At 38.1% G+C, this 19,417-nt stretch overlaps 2 protein-coding genes across 3 annotated transcripts in view; one reads left to right on the top strand and one right to left on the bottom strand.

Annotated features, from left to right (window-relative positions):
* Positions 1-4,273, bottom strand: part of LOC124633192 (major facilitator superfamily domain-containing protein 12-like) — an 84,863-nt gene extending 80,590 nt beyond the window's left edge. The window contains exon 1 of the mRNA XM_047168355.1: positions 4,139-4,273. The gene's annotated coding sequence lies outside the window, so the exon portion shown is untranslated. The remainder of the gene's footprint in view (positions 1-4,138) is intronic.
* Positions 1-19,417, top strand: part of LOC124633166 (semaphorin-1A) — a 78,824-nt gene that overhangs the window by 13,353 nt on the left and 46,054 nt on the right. For both annotated transcript variants that reach the window (XM_047168323.1, XM_047168314.1), the window contains exon 2: positions 6,871-6,937. The gene's annotated coding sequence lies outside the window, so the exon portion shown is untranslated. The remainder of the gene's footprint in view (positions 1-6,870; positions 6,938-19,417) is intronic.

Here is a 19,417-nt window from a genome sequence, read left to right as displayed (position 1 = left end):
GTCTGTGCTGAAATAATTTGACACGTGTATTTCAAGTGTCAGGCAGTGTAAGCTAGGAAATCCCAGCAAATGGCCACCCTAAGCTGATGGAATGCGCGCGAGTGTTATGCAACGCGAGAGAACACCTGCGCATGAGCCGCCAAGCGGTCTTCTGACGGCAATTAATCTCATGTCAAGAATTTTCCTACGATCTAACACGTACCTAGTGACATAATAATAAAATGTTTAGTATATCGTTGCCACATACACTTGCAAGCAACTATTTACAGCTGCGAGGAGCGGCATCAATTTATTTTTGATGCAAAAAATATTCATTACATTCTGAGAAAATTACAGCAGATATTCAACATACACACATCAATATAGATCCATACAAAATGAACTGCGAAGTTTGTACAAAAAATGTGTCTCTTTATAATTAACCTCAATCAAATTCTAATTCAATTGTATCATTGACATCCTTTTACAAATAAATATTTTTTGTAGTTGAAAACGCTTGATATATAAACATTAAAGTACATTGTTTTTTTTCTTGTTTTCTGCACATTTCGAAAACTATTAATAACAATGACAAGTTGGCTATTACAGGAAATATGAAATTAGTAAACTATATCATCTTGGGCGGGCCACTTAATGAGGAATAAATGTAACATTTATATGTACAGTAATATTCTTTACAAATGAACAATTAAACAGCAACACTGATTACAGTACAACTAATTAATAGGCTGCACAGGCTTTTAAAGTCCTATTAGCATTGTTTCTACAAAACAGTTATTTAATACCTTATGGTTAATTAAACAAGAATACTCAGCAAATAACATTGAGCATTAGAAGATATTTATCAATGAATAATTATTTATTAAATATGTAGTTTGTCTTATAAATTATGGAAATCTAAGCTCTACAATTCATCATTAAATACGTAAGTACATAATTGATAACTAAATTATGCACAGAATTAATTCGTAGTACCTATTAGTAATGAGAAAATATCAACTTTTTGACACTTCCCAATGAGACAGAATTTTTATCTAAGTGGACAGTAGTTAATAAATTAGAAACTATGGCTGAAGCAGACGCGAAGGTTGCGGAGTCTTCTTAAGATATAACAAATGATATAATTAAACAATTTTATAAAATCTCAGTTTAACTTAAATTATATAAAAAGTTAGCCCGAGCTTAGTGTGTAGCCCTAGGCACGATTATACGCTCATAATACTTGCCTACTTAATCCTCATAATATAAATCTATACGTACTTTACTTGCACTGCATTATCTTTGACAATCATAAAGTAAATAGCAGATAATGTAAATACGAGCCACAACATTACCGTTGCCGTCATCACACAATATGTGCACAAAACTTTGATCTTTATCCCAGTCACGATAAAGTAAAAAATAGCGTGTGATTATTTTACAGATGGTTATAATTCACCATCTCGACTGTGCAGATACGGCCTATAGCAGGCGCATTAAGCATTATCGAGTATCGATATCGAGTGATTTACTAATGCTTGCCTGTGCGCACGCGGCACGACCACGGCTATTTAACATCGTCAGTGACCGAGCCAGATACAGTTTCAATTCAATTGAGAGCCATCAAAGCAACAATCGAACAGATTGGGGAAGCAACATATTATTACGCTGTGGTATACACATAGAATGCCCATTGATCTTGAATACCGTTCTGAATAATAATAGACGATTTCATCTCAATTGTGGCAAAACATACCACACATAACTTCGCGCCTTTATTCTTGCAAGGGGTACGCAGTGTTGTCGTTACACTACGCACCGTACCCCAAGTTATGTAAAATCCTTTGTGATACGAGGTTGACCCAGACCCAACCGGGCATAAATCCAGACGTGGGCCTGCTACAGAGAAATTCCTCATTGAAAACCCAATTTTGAATTATGATGAAAGCGAATATACATTTGTATGTAGAGACGAGGAGTGCGATAAGGCTTTATGCAAATATAAGTACACTTACTGCATTTAGCACTGAATACAAATACAGTAGCTGTTGCGTTAACAATTTATGTAATTACCAACACAACACGGCTCGTATCTTTCAAGAGTTCTTCAGTTAAAAGAATCCGTTCTATCGTTTGAAGTTTCCTAGAAAATTCCATTTAAACTTTGTTCGCACATTGTATTTGTTATTCCACTTTAACATAAAGCATTGGTGTAAATAAACAGATACACGAGTACTGTAGGTACGTGTATGAGTAAACCTTGCAAGCGCTAAGAACAACACGAGTTCGCAGAAAATACATTAACACGGTTAACACAGTTAAATCACTAATAAATGTTATGATTTAGTGCGTAAATTTGAAAATGACGTGTGTTACAACTATGTATCCCTAAAACATAGTTGCAAGTAGGTACTCTATAATCTAACTAAAGTATGGATTTACGCAAAAGGCAATTCAAGGGAATCGTAATCGTGAAAAACAATCGATCCCGCCTCACAGAGACTGTTCCCAGTGGATGGTCGAGAGTCGAGATCATTAATCAACTTGTTTGTTTCCTATTACGATGCTTTCGTGTTATTATATCATGTAAGGATTTTTTTATTGATAACGTACCTAAAAAAGTCAAAATTGAACCATAAAATAAATAATTAATTAATTGTTTTAAGAACAAAAATTGTTTTCAGAACCGAGATATAATATATAACTTTGCCAATTCTGCTTCAATATTACGAGATGAATTAATTCCAAACGTAATATTCGACAGTTTACAAAATTAGATATAAGCTATTATGCACATAAAAACAATATAGAATAACTTGTATGAAAAGCTCCGTTCCTTTTTACTGCTGATTGTGCGGCGAAAACACCTGAGCAACAACGTAGGATGAACAATACCGCGATTGCTGCCAGATAGCCGTCTCTTAATACATATAACTACAAGCAGGCCAGATGGGGAGCTCACAAACAGGCCGACGGGACCATTGTTATCTACTCATACACTCAGCGAGTTATTACTCAGTTTTAATAATGACAGGAATGAAGATCATAAGATTGATCTTCTAAGTCATTCGAAAGACCATCTAAAACTCCAGTTGAGATGTAAAACCGGCGTTAAACTTAATTACTCCGAATAAAAGTCGGTGGAACTCTGACCAGACTGAGAAGTAATTACATTTCTACAAGCTTTGAATTTTAATCGTTTGCGAGGCTGCAGGCACCCCAGCCCCCTTCCGCCGCGCACACATGCCCGGATCGCTTCTTACATTCAATTTATACGTGGCGAGTAAGTAAATTATTAAATTCATTGAAAGGAACTGGAGAACTCCATTAAGAAATACGCTGAATTAGAGCCCTCCTCGTTTAGATTTTGAATTATCCATCATATCGTGACAATATATTTATTTATTTATATTTCATTAATAGATTCGAAGATTTAATTACTTTGTCAGACTATATAGCTTGCTATATTAAAATCCGTAATGCGTCTAAGAATTAAATGGCTTGACTGTCGATTTATGACAAACTAACAAATCTAAGATGTTAGGAAAGAATATAATGCTAGTTACAATTATAAAGTGTGTGTCACACTATGAGAGATTCGCGGCGAGATGCACGGGGCTTCATTAGAGCTTCCTCCCGCGGCAGGTGCACTTGACGGCGTGTTAGCGACGCGGCTCACCATTGGCCGATGCGCCGGCGCTGATTTACGAGAGCCGGCTTCTCGCAGCTGCCTCCCTACAGTTGCAACTACACCACAGTTATAGGAAGCCGATGTTTAGATACGATGCACCAAAAAGGAAGTCGCGAAACCAGATCTCCTCAGGCAATATGAAACACCTTGTCATATATGCGCCTTTCTTTTATGGGCCGGACGCGTTTTTATGTACCTGCTCGAATCTTTTACAATACACGTACTTAAGGAATAACCTGTATTTGTATAATACTTCTCCTTCATCCAGTTTTCCACCTAATATAATATTAGCAATGCGCAAATAACTAAGCAGTACATGGTTATACAATCTCTTGAAATTCATGCACATCACAAGCGATAGCAATGTATTCTATATTCAACAAAAATCCAAAAAGAGCAATGCATAATTCGCCTAATTGTTCAATACACTCTCATTGTTTTTTAGCCAGGCAATAATCTGGTACATACCTTCCGCATAGCGGCGCAGTGGTGGAAGTGGGCTGGCGTGACCAGAGACATGACAGCGGCGACGGCGAGCGCGCCGGGACACCGGCAGAGCCAGGCACGGTGCGAGGTTCCGTCACGCGATGTCAGCACAATAAATTTAACTGAAAAAATACGGAAATTATCGTAACGAAACTACGGAAATATTAGTTACTCTTTACCACAGGCGACGTTACTCAAGGATCGGTAATCATGATCAATCAAGATGTCTTATAGCTCGAACAGGGTAGGCAGCCTGGCAGGGTTAATTAGACGTGAAGATAAAAGACTAGCGCAGCAGCCACTCTGTGCTAAACAGTGCGCGACTATTAGTCAGCGTCATCCACAGCGCGTTTCTTTTGTCACAGCCTCATTCATAACCGGCGTTCGTACATCAGTCCACACGGCCGGCCCGCACCGACTGATGCTCACAATTAGTCCTCGGAGCCCACATCTCTATGATTATATAATGTTAATTACACCTCGATTTTCCCGCGGATAGCGATTAAGACAGCCATTAGACTATATCCCAAGGCGATCATTACTCGTACTTTTCAAAGATTTGAACGTTTCCTCTGATATTCAAAAAATAAGAGCAATTTGCTGGAAAATGTATTATAAAATTATTTGCAACAATAACGTTTCATAACCACCGAAGCATTACAATATTGAGCAACAAGGTGTAAATAAGAAAATATTGCGAATGCGTTATTCACCACAAAGATAACTGCATTCTTTGGATCTTTACAAACAGGCGTGATATTTGTTCAGTAATTGAACCGTCAGCTCTCGATACTGAGCCATCACTTTGTGTAAATGAAGATTTCATGTCATATCATCAGATTATCCATTTATGCTATGTATACCAGTTAAGGCACTCGCTTTCACAATCATTGCTTTGTATCCACACCTTCACTTTCTTATCTCCCACACACAAAGTATAAAATATACTTCGCTTTTCATCGCCATACCTATAATGATATCGTATGACAACAGTTATTTACAAATATTTTATGAGGTGCGATATTTATTGCGACTAGAATATTTCATTTCACAAAGTGTGCTCACCTCAACTTTGCTTTGGCAAGATTGGTTAAGGCTGAGTTCACACTGACTAATAGAAAACTTATCAATGTAGTCGCTCGTCCACGTCGGACAATTACATAAAGTAAATTATTAGAAAATATAATAATGAGTTCGGTCGTCCTGCCACGGTTCACCAAACCGTCACAATTCGCTGCGAACTTTTTTATCGGCTTCAATAACCGTTAAATTTGATTACGACGTGTATCGAGATGAAAACGACAGTTGCCTAACGAGATATTGCAGTTGTGTTCTGTGTGAGTACCTCCGGGTACAATACCTTTAGCTGATCGTAGTAACAACAACAATAGTTACGCAATGATTTGTCAGTTAGTACTCATTTTCTTTTTATCGGCCATTGTGTCAGCGGCTAGCACGCGCCTCATAGAATAATAAGATAATTAACTGTAGCTAATTACAGCGATGGATAGCTTCATCGGATCATCGCAGTCTTATAAAGTAGGTAATCAGCAATCTAAGACTAATCTACCGTAATGGTTATGTTAACCATAATAATCACGCCCGTCCACAAAGAGGTCGTACATTCCATTCATTCGTTCGTTACGAAAAACGTGAAAGAAAATTTGTAAGTAACGGTAAAAACAGGTTTTCGATTTGTATAAAAATATATTGGTTGGAAGAGACAAAATAAATAAAACAATTAATAACTTTGGCCGACCATCACGATTTGAAGATTTATGCGGGTTAACTAACTTGTAACTGGGATTTTGACCGGGGCCATATGGGTGTATTTATTTACTTTGTATAGCAATATTTATTGAGCAACACCACTTCACAATGAAAATCGTTGATTGACATTATTCTAAAATTTCAAGGCATACCTACACACATTCATGTCATGTAAGTAGGTAATATGTTATATTCAATATTTCGTGCGGCTACTATTTCGAAATTAATCTCTAATGAAAAGCGCATATGACACGCTCAATACAACTTTCTGACATAGACGTATAGTTGTTTGAGTTGAGGCACAGTTCGTGCTATATGGTGAAGAAGAGGCCCCGCCGGCCAGCGCTGACATTACTTGCGTAATTGATTGCACAATAGCAGGAGTGTGAAGTCATCGCTGACCCCTCGACATATCATCATTAGGGCGCCCACGATTAGCGAATCATTGCTTCTCATAAATATACAACACTAATCTGAAACAACTTACGAAAACTACGACCTCCATTGATAAATTTAAATATTGTGTAATAACAATTACATAATTTCAATTTTTTCAACAATGTTCTGAAAAGCGTGCGCGTCAATTTTCAACGGAGTTTCGACATGCTTGGCGCATCAGTTTGTCAATGTCGGTCGACAAGCGGCACAGACGGCCATATTGCGACCAGCACTAACTACAATGCTGACTTTACGTCATGTGACATCTTGTACGGCAACATATACTTGCAGCTTACTTATTATTTCATACATCATTGCTTACTTATTTCAAAGTCATTTTAACCCGTAGGCAGCACAGATAGAGCGTAATAAATACATTACAGTCATTATAGTAATGCAGTAGTCACGATACCCGATTGTTGAATGGGCCCACGCTAATAGGTTCTTGGTCAAACTAATTAACGTACATGGGCCCACAATAATTTTAGTTTTCTCATTTGTTACAGGACCTAAAAGCAGTGCAATATCGGCCAATAAATGCCACAACACCAATACTCTGTTCACGAGTAATGGGTAAGTTAAGTACTTGAATATCTGGTACACTAATTCTAGTGGCCTCATTTACTTGGATTTCATGTTTTAACTAAGTAATTTAAATGTTAATATTAATGCTACTTAAGTGCGACTAAACCCGCTACAATGATTTGTTTTGTCGGGACAAATAGTGGACTAATTGTGTCCTTCTCAGTGGCTTGACCTCCTTTTCTGTAGGGTTTCAAAGTAAAAGATTGCTTCGTCATGATTGAGCAACAAAGAAAAATAATATTTCTTTTCTCTATGTCAGGGGAATTCCCAAACCTCGTGCTATCGCAAGTATGTAGTTTATGTTGTCCTTGTAATTTTATCTTGAATATTTTACACTTCCTGTGATACGGCAAATTAAATATAGAAACTGGTGGCGGATTTTATGTGTACCTGCATATAAGTATTTCCCGAGATATGGAAGATAATAAAAAACAAATATCGAATGTAACATAAATCTAGAAATAGAATACTTTGTCACACAACGAAAACATCTGTCGCGGTAACAGATTACCACATTAAAATATATGCCTATTTTTTACAAATGATTACATAGATATAAATGAGGTAATATCGATAAGAATTGCCGATAAACGAGTAAGTGTGAGTGGGCGTAGTACCTGTTCATTCATGAGTCCGCGGGAGGTAATCCGAGGGTCCGAGGCTCGCCCACGCGCCGCTAATCTATACCGAGCCCAAAAAATAACACCTTCAAGGTCTATCCTATTCCTCCACTTACGCTTGATAACTAAGCAGATTATACGGATCGTCCAATCGTATAGCCCTCTTGCGGGACTTATTTACGTCATCCATCGATAATCACACGAAAATACTTTCAGGCTCGAGATGGTCCAGTTCCAATGAATTAGCGTGATATTCACACTACCTGAAGGTTAAATAAATCTCCATGGAGTGACAGACATTATTTCTGTGAATCAAGCGTGTATCTTATTCACTTGAGCATTGTTTAAAGTATAAAAGTCGTATGTTATATCTGAGAAACGGGCTCCACTCTACAATATGACGTCACATTAATAAGTTCACCGCCAAGTGACAAGTGTAAACAACACAAAGGAGATAAAACTGTATGCGTTGAAAGGAAAACGGCGTTATCTTAACTCAAGCTTCGCAGAATTTAAATTAATTCTAACTTCTCAGAATTGGTCCTTAGCTCTAGTTTAGTATGCCTATTCCACTTACCTAAGTGTGACGTAAACAAATCGATTTTGAATTGCTAAAAAGCAATTCTTATTTAGAATCCGTACCAGGAAGTATAACAATTTTAAATTTAGCAATTTATACGATAGATGTAGCAACAAAAATCGAATAATGAACCAATGAACATTTTACTACTTTAATAGAGCAAAGCGCAGTCGTGGTTTCGCGCTCACTATTAAAGTTGATTGACGCATACGTTCAATTGCAGCAAATGTATAATTACACAGGTTTCCACGTGCACTGCGGAATGTAGGCTCAAGGCGAACCGCTGACATCATTACCTAAGAAAATACCTAAGTTGAGGAAAATTATTTATTATCACATAAGTACTCATACTGGCAGACAACCCGGCGACACAATTTAAGCATGGATTACTGCTTATAAATTATTTATCAAAATGATTTAGGATTAACTACAGATTTATGCGTAAAATTATGTCAATCTGAATAATTTAATATTGTAGATCAAATTGCGAAATGGTGTCGCGCCACGTAACTTTGATTTCGAACAAGAAATCAAAAATAGAGGTCACGTCAAATGTCGGGATTAGCATACTCATTGTTGTAGGCACTAGGCACTTCGATAGAACTTATTATAGAGAATGGAGTACTTAAACTTACCATATGCCTATTACTTTTACATTCGAATGGGTTTAATACTAAGAAATAGTTCCTAATCTAAGTAGGCATCTATTGTACCTAGATTAGACAATATAGGAAGTCGTGCATGGTGCATTCATGGCTCGAACATTCGCTGAATGAATCTTAAAGACTCGGTATAAGCACGCATTGGTTTAGTAGAATTGGCATCATTATACATATTATTTTCTCTTACACTTAGTGTGTACACTATACTTTATAAACTAGTCGTATTCTTGGAACTTATAAAATGCTAATCTAGTTACATATTTGAATTCTGATACATAAAAGGCAACTAGCGTGTACGTCAATTTACACAATAGGTTGGTTTTAACCCTACAGCTTGGCATTTTAACGCCCTTTAATTAAAATTGAATTTATGATTACATAGCTGTTATAGATTTTCCGGCTACGCCTTTGTTTGCTACGAAAAGTGCTCTAACTTCGGTAATTGATAAAAAGTATTTAATTTCGTAAGACACTTTTATCAATTCAATTATATGTTTCAGAAATAATATTTCTGTATAACGAGATTAATCTTTCTTTACATATTTCAAATCTTGTTATACTTCTTAGAAATTGTAACGTCTTTTCAATAGGCACACAAAATTCAAATAAAGACGTTGTAAGTAGGGAAGAAACTTTGTCAACAACATTTTATAGCTAAGATAGATTAATGTTGGGGTAAATAACGCGAAGGGCCATAAATCGGGGATTAGCATGTTATGTACCAACGTTATACTTTTCTTAGGATCGCGAGTTTTGTGAAGCACTCGAGCACTCGAGTTGCTCAGATGATTGATGACCTAAGACGAGTGCTGTACCGATGTACCACTACAGATTATTCTGCAAATGACGTTCCGAGTGGAGGAATACGGAGGAAATACAGATGTAAGATTAATAATACAGTCATAAACCGGAAAATTATCATACTTGTGTTTAGTAGTCATAACCATACTTACTGCATATCTCGTAAAGGGCACATTACTGAGCTTGGAGTCGTAGTCAAGCAATGAAAAATATTGATAAAGCACGATACAAGCATGAAACAAAGCCATTATGATTGTAATGACTGCAATCAACGAATGATACATCTTCATCTCTACAGATACCGCGAAAACCCCTCACAAAATCTATTTTGCTAACAAAAGCGAGCTAAAATCTGTTTTTAACCGCCGTCTTTTCTTCGCCTTAGGAACGGGTAATTTAATTTGTTTCCCGTAATCCGATTGTTCGTCCTTAATTATACATCGATAATACGCTTACTGTGCGGATTCATAATTTTTCTTTACAGTGTCACTAAGTAATGGCGCTGAAGTGTGACATAAAAGAGCACTTTCATTCAATATTTCTTTTACGGATCTTCTCTGGTCGCAGAATTGAGATATAATCTTATTGAAAGCATCAAATGCAAATGAAATAATCCCTGGCACCATTACTGAATTAAATCGTGATTCTTGATATTTAGGTCAATTTTCGGTTAACAGCTGGTATTACTGAAAATTCTGTTTGCAATACAGTTGTAAATAGACGAAACTATACAATGTACTCAGTTCAATAGTACAACAAAACAAACTTATCAAGCGAACACATATTTTTATCAGTAACATAATATTTAATATGAATTATACGTGCATCATGTACAATGGTGTCTAATTATCGCGTGGTCGCAGCTGCCAGGCACCTGCAAACTTATCGCTGGGACACTGACCCCCACTGACCTTTTATATGGTGCTGTTTTACTCTGCACCACACACACCTGACTTGTTCCATTTAAAATGCGATAAGAAATGGCAGATGCTGGTACAAATAAGCTAAGGTAGCTGCTGACCAGTAAGATAAAGTTGCAGTATGACTCTATTAAATGGTAGACCGTGTAAACACTCGAGGTACTTGAAGTTACACATGCACCTTTATAGACACTACGTTAGTTATCACTCTTCGAAGATCATCTCTATGTAAAGATTCATCTTGATAATCAAGACAATTATACTCAAACTGTTTATTCATATGTTTTATACATGATATAACATGCTGTTACTGCAATCAACAGTGAATCATATCCGTCAATAACAGGTATGTGCACAAGGAAATAACAGTGTAAACCTATTATTTGTTGCAAGATGTCAACTGACGTTATGAATACTCGGCTAATGTTAATGGAAGCAGTTGGTGTCCCGTTACACGCCAAGCTTTACGTAATGCAGGATCATTAAGGGGGTTTTTCTAAACGTGCAATTAGTCGGCGCGATTAGGGGGGGCAGGGAACGGCAGGGACTCGGTCCGGCACCGTCGCCGTCGCGTCGTCCGGAGGGTGTCGTGACCGTTACAAGGCAGCGGCCCGCCACAACTGTGTCGCCGTAATTAACCGCAACCAGATCTCCTACCTTACTAGTTACTGTGATTTCTAGCTCTAACTTCGACAAAATGAAGGAGCCAAAATGAGCGATTTAGCGGTTTTGTGAATGTACTGTAATGAGGTGAAAACAGACCGCAGACGTTACCAGAACATTGTTGAACGTACCCATAAAGCATGGGTATTCCTTTCTCTTCATGATAATGTGCTTTGGTTCGATTATCCCATGACCATATTGTCTGTCTCTATCGCATCTTCACGTGGCAAAGTAGTAGCCGCTTGAATATAAAATCACAAACTGTGGCACCCCCACAAGTTCTTCAATGTTTTCCCGTAATAAAAAAGAAACCGAATTCATAGGTATTGCTAGGTAGGAGAATTGAAGAAGTGATTTTTAAGCGGTAAACGCTAATGACAATTTTCGTTATTAAATATGAACAGAACTAAGTGGAGCAGCTAACACGTGTTCTAACCATCTCATGTAAAACATGCAAACATGGAAAAAATTCTAAGAAAACATACCAAACATTTCCAAAGCAATATATTAAAGAAATATATTATTAGAAATTACATTTATAGGTACCTACATAATGAATATTTAACAATGTAAATAAAGAAAAAATATATGCCGTACAAGTTTGAAATCAACACAATCTAATTTCGTGCCCTGAGTCAGACGTAACTCGGCACGTATACAAAAGCTGTATAAAAGCAATATCGTTTTATGACAGAATCGATTACGTCAAACAAATACATTCTAGATCAGGAATAACTATGCAGTTATAAATTTCAAGGGCATCAGAATTGGTCGCCGTCTGCCGCCCGACCGCCCGCCCGCCTACCGCGCGCCTGATTTAGAACTGGCTAAAACAACGCCAACTATACTATTTAGTATTTAGTCGCCAATGTATTTTAATGTGAACTTTTACATCGTCTCTTTGGCATTTCACTTTAATACCAAAATACAAAGCATCTACCCCAGTGGCTTAGCTAAATGTAAATACAAATGCTTTAAGCTTATAAGAATTTCGTTTGCTCTTTCTCATTTGATTTAAATTGTTGAAAAGATCCCACAAAGTTAGTTGGTTAGTGTGTAGCGTCCATAATTTGAAAGGACATTTTACTATAAGTAGATCAAAGTTCTACTTCACTTATAGAATCCGTTGGGATTATCCTTAGAAGATAAGTGACCCAAAACCTTCAAAAGTGTTTAAGTTGAAAGTCGATATTTTAATGACGTGTATTATGACAGTAAGAAACTTTTAACTCATGTTTTGGCTTAAATAAATATCCCAGGCGGCTACTAATCCTCACACTATCGACTTGTCTGTAAGATGTGACTTTTTATGTTTGCTGTAAGAGTAAATATCCATTAGGGGGAGCCAAGTAATGGCCCCAGCTACATTAGGCGGCGGAGGTCGTCTTGCCTTATTAAAGCTATACTTTTCTTGTGGATGATAACGGAACGACAATCGTCCTGCTCGCCTCTTAGCATGTTGTTATTTAGAAAGTCTGGAATACTTTAATTTTCCGACTCAAGGAACAGCCGAGCCGAGGGCACTAGAGACAAAAGCTTTTCATAAAAAAACAATTAAGCGCCCTCCTTTTTGAAAGTAACAAAAAGGCGTGCGTGAATGTCATTAACCTACCGGTCTTAGAATAATCAATGCATAGGGCCTGAAAGTGTTCTTTTGTTAGGAGCTGTAGGCCCCTGGTTAGCTAGTGAAGTACAGGGTTCGTGCGAACACAAGTAGAATGTAAATGGAGCAGCAAGCGCCGAGCGGTGTCACCGCGCCGCTGCGTACGTCTCGCACGATAAATCGTTGCGCGCGACAGCGACTCGGGCGCCTGACTGCGCTCTTTATTCCGCCTATATTTAGTGACTAACTATGGGTGCTTTTTACAATGACCATTCATATCATGTAACAGTATCTGTTGAACAAATTTCCATCAATAGCTAAGTTTCAGATAGGCTGTAAGATATGAACACATTAAATAAAAAGCTTCATCAGACACATTGAATTGAGAAATGCCGAAAAATGTATTTGTCATACTCATGTCAGTGCTCATAATTAAAGAAATTAAAGAAAGCATAAACACAAATCGAAGGACTGATTGTTTTGAAAGCTGTGAAACCCGTCAGAAATATAAATAAGCGTAATACATCAACTGGATCGTTTCGAACTAAAACTACTGCTACGGCTATTTCTCACTGTTAGCTCGGACTGGGTGGCGGGGCATCGAACCGAGTGAAAGCTTCGTGAACGATACAAACGTTGTGCTTGAACAAACACAACTTCGCCATGCGGTCGAAGCCGCCGTCTTGACTTCAAGTTGTAAGCATGTATAGCAAGAGTTTATTGTTTACCCGCTACACACAAGTCGCGTGGACGACGCGCATCGCCGTCGCGCCTCGCCCGCCTGCGTCTGATTCGGTTTTATTTGCCGCGCCTCAGCTATAAGAAGCTGCATGCATGCACTGAATATGCGTCTGCCAGACTGTCTCCTAATAGACTCGATCATATTAGACTTAATTACCTACTCAAAAAGTTTGAAGACGTCATCCTCCCAAAACAATCTCAGAAAATGGGCCAACACACAAAGAGATTAAAAGTGTAAGGTACCAAAATATTTCATGCTGCAACAATGTTGTTCGAAAATACCATTGATGTCTGAGTATGTAGTATGAGTAATGGAAAAGTAAGACCTACTCTGAGGAATATCTAGTAATGTAATACAGCAACAATATTTGCAACAACAACTGAGGTGTTCCTTAGAGACGTCAGTGTTATCTAGTGCAAGCGACATGGCCGGGCTCCCAGTGGCCGCGGCGAGCGAGCAGCCGCGTCAGCCCCGCCGCCGGTATGACGGGCTGCGTCTTGCGTCGAGTGCCAAACCACGGGATGGCTGCCGCTGTATCGTGTAACATTATCCCAAAGTGCGGTTACAGCCGGCTCTCGGCCCCCGACTGCTGCTTGTTCCAAACTCTAACTAAAATAAAATATTTTAAATCGTAGTTAGTCCGTATGGAAAGCTGCACAAACAATTCAAACTGTCATTATTGGGGTTTGTTCTGCGTCTATTCTAAACGCTGTTTTATGTCGTATTCGTATCCCCATCTTTACATAATAGATATTTGATTGGAAAACAAAGAATTGTTTGAGTAATATATTCAACATACAGAGATAGAAACTATTCCCGGTTTAACGAGCCTAATTAAATATTTCACCTCCCGATTTATGAACCCCTTTATATGCTAAATAGACTTCCGCCGGCGAAAATAATAATTCAGCCAAGTTATTGCATCGGTAGTACAATTTTAAAGCGAGGAGGGGTGGGCAAGACAGTGCGTGGCGGGGCCTGGCGCCGTCTGGTCGCTCGAGCTGACTCACTGGGCTCTCCGTGCTTCGTCCTGCACTCCCCTTTCATTCGCTCACGTTTTACCCCATAATTGATGTGCACGACCAATAGCAAGGAACGTTTTAAATGGCTATGTTCTATTACCCACATATAAAGTGATAATGAGTCGTTAATACACTTAATACAAGTTTAATAAAATAGCTCTTCACGATGCGCTCTGCAAATCTAAAAAGAGATGGCAGAATATGCCTTTCATAATGTTCGCATGAAAACAAAAATTGTAATGGACGGCACGTCTACGCGTATTTTTAACAATTAGCAGAACTGGCCGGTTTCGTGATTACTGTAAATGATAAATGATGGTAGGTAATGTAATTCCGAGTATTAATATGCATTGGTTGGGGCTGTCCGTCGCGTGACTTGCACCCCTGCTCGATCCCCGCACGCACCAAATTGGCCTGTCTGAGGCCCGTTTATGGACTCGTCAGAACCCACTCGGGCCCGGACGCTTTTTGATTTAATTATACTTTATATGATATCGCGTCGCCTTAACGTTTTAATTACGAAATTGGAGAGATCCGGAAGAGATAAAGTGCGTAATGAAAAACCAGATTACAGGATTATCATCTACTGGTAATTCTCTATTAATGCACTTTAATGCTAGCTACATTAATAAATAGGTACCTACTATGATTGTACATTTATAATGAAATCGCATATTTTTTGCTAAAAGTAATGTGTTTGTAAAAGGATAACAATACATCCATTTGAACACTTCTAAAGTCTTTTTCAGCAGTTTTGGAACATTTATTTCAAGTGAGTCACAACTAACGGAAGCGTTTTCCTGTCCGTGATATTTCCTTGGAGATGCAAAGCAATTTTCTGCAAGAGATAACCTTTCTAAACGAGTTTCCTCACACACAATATTTGTTTGAAAAAACCTCGTCGTATGTGAAATCTATATTCCGAGTTATGTTCCCTTTCCAAATAAATAAAATAAGAACGATATACACTAGTTCAGATGATGAAAATAAATTCATTTCAGCCATGATTAATGTAAACAGAGTTTCCACTGCTTATAAAACCGAGATCTGGCAGTAACCATCTGGCTCAATAAAAAAGTAATCGATTCATTTAAACTTTTGAGTGGCGGCTTTTACACAAGCCATTTATGCGGCGCGTGGGCTTCTGCAAACATTTCAAATGGTTAAATCAGGCTTTCAGAGAACAACAAATAAAACTGTCCTACTGAAATGGTTATCGTGAGAAATGGACAGGCGTTAAATGTGTTAGCACCGCAATAAAGAACAATGCAACCACACTATAGACATTTCGTTTTACTATTCCTAAGAGAAGCGAAAAATCGAAGCACGTACATAGTCAATATGGTAATGATGCAGAACGAACCATCAATAGTTCAATACAGCCACGGCCTTATTTGTACGTCGTATTCCCGCGTAGAGTTACTATTTGATGAAATAGGAAAGACCGCGTTGTTTGCTTTGGTACATAATGAGTGTCATTAAACTATAGCTTGGTCTGTTGTTCTATAGACTTCACTTACCTGTTCCGTATAAGGAGACGCCACTACGGACGGCGCCAGAGAAAGTACGGTGCCGGTCTGCGCTACTCTCAAATGAGTCAATGCTAGTTTATTCACGAAATATAATAATAAAACCTCAGTGAAGCTATTTACAAAGCTTCCTAATTGCTCTTTGTCAGAGTCTCTTTGTATAAAAGATTAGGTCTGGAGATATTCCGCTTTACATTCCAGACAGAATTCGTGAAAAGCTACTTTTTGAGATAAAAATCTTTAGATACAATTTATTCATTGCACAAGCTAACTAGTTACCTAGTTTTTTGCAGAAACATGGAATATTACCTACACTGCTCACTTTGTAAGTCAGTTTTTCTTGAAACTACTTTTAGAAGTACGGCAGGCGAGTGTCGTGATGGAGATTTGCATGTCGATGTAAACTCGCGATAAAAAAGCTGTCCGCACACAACCGCGATACCTGCTGTGCTTCTGGACATGGTGCACCGGTTCATTTATACTTGTAGGTATACACGTTAACACAATTTATTGTCTACAAAAAATAACAGTAGCCGTTTATTTAGAGCTAAGGTGTTTATAAAAGTCTGACTGCAATAAATGTTTTTTGCAACCACTCTCTGACTTGACTATATTATCTGGATAGTTCGGAACTATCATAATTATATAGCGCTTGCTACAAGCTTCAAGACATGTAAGTAAAAGCTTGATTAATAAGGAGGAACTGACAACGGTGATCTAACAAGACGTTAGTGAATCGCGTTTGAGTGAGGATCAGGCGCGAAGCCGGCCGACCACAGGGTTCCAGTCGAAAACGAGATTAGTCGAATTAAGGTATTACACCCGCATCGGCAGCGACGGCCGCTCCAAGGTATTTCCCAGAAGACGGGTAAATCACACATTTCATAGCTACGCCTCGAACGAACAACTCGCTTGTTGTCCGAATGTTTCGTTGTTATTATACGGTGTACTCGCGAAACCACACGCTCAAAAATGTAATTCACAATTTTGGGTTCATTGGGCTTTTTTACTTTTGACATTTATTGCTCTCCTAATTCATAGCAGGTGTACAAAACCAATTATGAACAACTTTTTACGCCAAATTGTTTAAGCATGTAATTACTGCGTTTATTTGTTTCATATAACTAACCAACAAGTCTTATTATCAATAAGTTATCTAAACGCGACATGTTCTGAAATTATGTTTCTTTTCGTGCTTGAACTCAAACGGGGTTCGCTTAACCGTCCTAACGTCTGACATAACAAAATCACACACCTGTGTTCTAGTACAATTTTGACCCCGAGCTATAAAATACCCAGCGTGGGTCTGATGAAGGACGAATCCGAACATTCAAGGGTCATTCCCTAGGGGCTACAGAGCTTCTAAAATCTTGTATTACGTGCCACATCAGCGACTACTAACAGAATTACGAGCGCACTGCTTTCTCTTGAGTTATGAGCTCATTTACGATTATTAGAACTTAAAGAAGGAACAAATTATTTGACAAGAAACTACTATATGATTCCTTGAAGAGCAACGGAAGAGCAGAAATAGTTAAAGTATTAAATATTAACTTTTAAATCTGCTCCTCATTTATTTAGTAACTACAGCTATCCAATCTTCTCGCCGGAATAGTTATTTTACATTGCGCAATAACAACAATTTACTATAGTTCGGCCATTCAGAGAATGCGTTCCTGACACGTCGCGATTGAACTGACGACGTAATAACATTCATTGATTATTGATATAATAATGTTGTTTTAATGCTCCTCAATTGTTAAAACGGTAAACAACCAGCAAAAATATTTTTATCGTAACTGCAACGCCATTGCAAAGTTACGTCGTCAGTTCAATCGCGACGTGTCAGGAACGCATTCTCTGAATGGCCGAACTATAATACATTTTTGATTGCTCGGTATCACAATTAAAATCGTAACAATCCAAATAACAGGTTCCATTCATTAAGGCATGTAAATTAATACCGTAGTATGGCTAAAGCCGTTTATTAAAATTAAACTCGGCCTGGCGTGGAACTAGGAAGATTAATGATCCCTTGAATACTGAGTTATGTAAAGAGCAAATGGAGTGGGGCTCCACGGGCCACGTCCTGGCATCATTCCAAAATCACTTATCTCTATATACACTATTAACATCCTACCTATAGCTAACGTTTTCAATTACATCTATCACTTTGAACTTCATACTTTACACTTTTATTGTATATTGTTTGACCCGACTTTATTACATCTTTGAAGTTTTATTTTCAGCGAGTAATAAAGTTCATTCAATAAATATAGAAACCCTATTTGAACTTGGAGGCAAATGATCAATGATCATGAATATAAAAGTAATTTAATCTCTGGCTTTAAAGAAGGAAAAGATTATGCGAAAGAGTTTAATGTTCCGCGAAGTTGTAAAAGTCATTAAAGGATTACTTTACAGAGCTGAATATTTATGTGAATAGATCCACAAGTAATAAACTCGAATTCTAATAAATATGCGAGTAGTCTCGAGTACAAATACTAAGATACAGAAGGTAAGTTATTGCTCCACATACGTTACGGGTGTATAACGAGTCAGTGCCGCTGAAATTAATAGCATTACATACAAGTATTCCACATGAATAAAGACACCTCCTACAATACGCTGAAACACAATAGGTTTCGATGAACAAAGTGTACAGCAGGTTATACCTCCGTACTACGCGGAATGTTTCTCACGGGGCCCAAACAACAAAGTTAAAGAAAACATATTTAACGTCGTCACGGACGCGTGCAGGAGTCGGCGACGTGCAATTCACAATACACTTGTTCAGAGACAAGTTGGTTAGAGTTCGCGAGCTTCAAGTTATATTGTTCCCGATGGAGTACAGAAAATAGGAAACAAGCAATAAAAATAGTTCCCAGCATCCGTCGGCCGGGGACAAATTCCGACCAAAATTACGTGAGCAAATTAGACATTCCGGGACAATGCTGGCGGAATAATTGAGGGCCCACAGTCGCTCGTTTGTCGAACGAAGAATGTGGCTCGTTGCGCCGCACTCGCTCCTATGCGCATCCCGCCGACATATTATATTCCGATTATGAATTGAATATGGATTATATTCTGCGCCGAGAATAGTTATTCCGGATTGGGACAGAATAAACGCGGCTCCCTGATTTTCCTCTATTTGCATTATTATCATAGGCTACGGAAAACAGACGCTACTACGAGCGTTGCTACGCCCTTTTCGTAGTCGTAAAATCATAACCATTTATAAAATGAATAGATATATTTTTACAGATAACTTAGTATCGCTCGTTATCACTCGAAATACGTTCATTATATCCTACCATTTAGCAACA

This window comes from Helicoverpa zea, chromosome 1 (genome assembly GCF_022581195.2).
Source record: "Helicoverpa zea isolate HzStark_Cry1AcR chromosome 1, ilHelZeax1.1, whole genome shotgun sequence".
NCBI classification, from domain to species: domain Eukaryota; kingdom Metazoa; phylum Arthropoda; class Insecta; order Lepidoptera; family Noctuidae; genus Helicoverpa; species Helicoverpa zea.
This window is presented reverse-complemented; position numbering and strand designations above follow the sequence as displayed.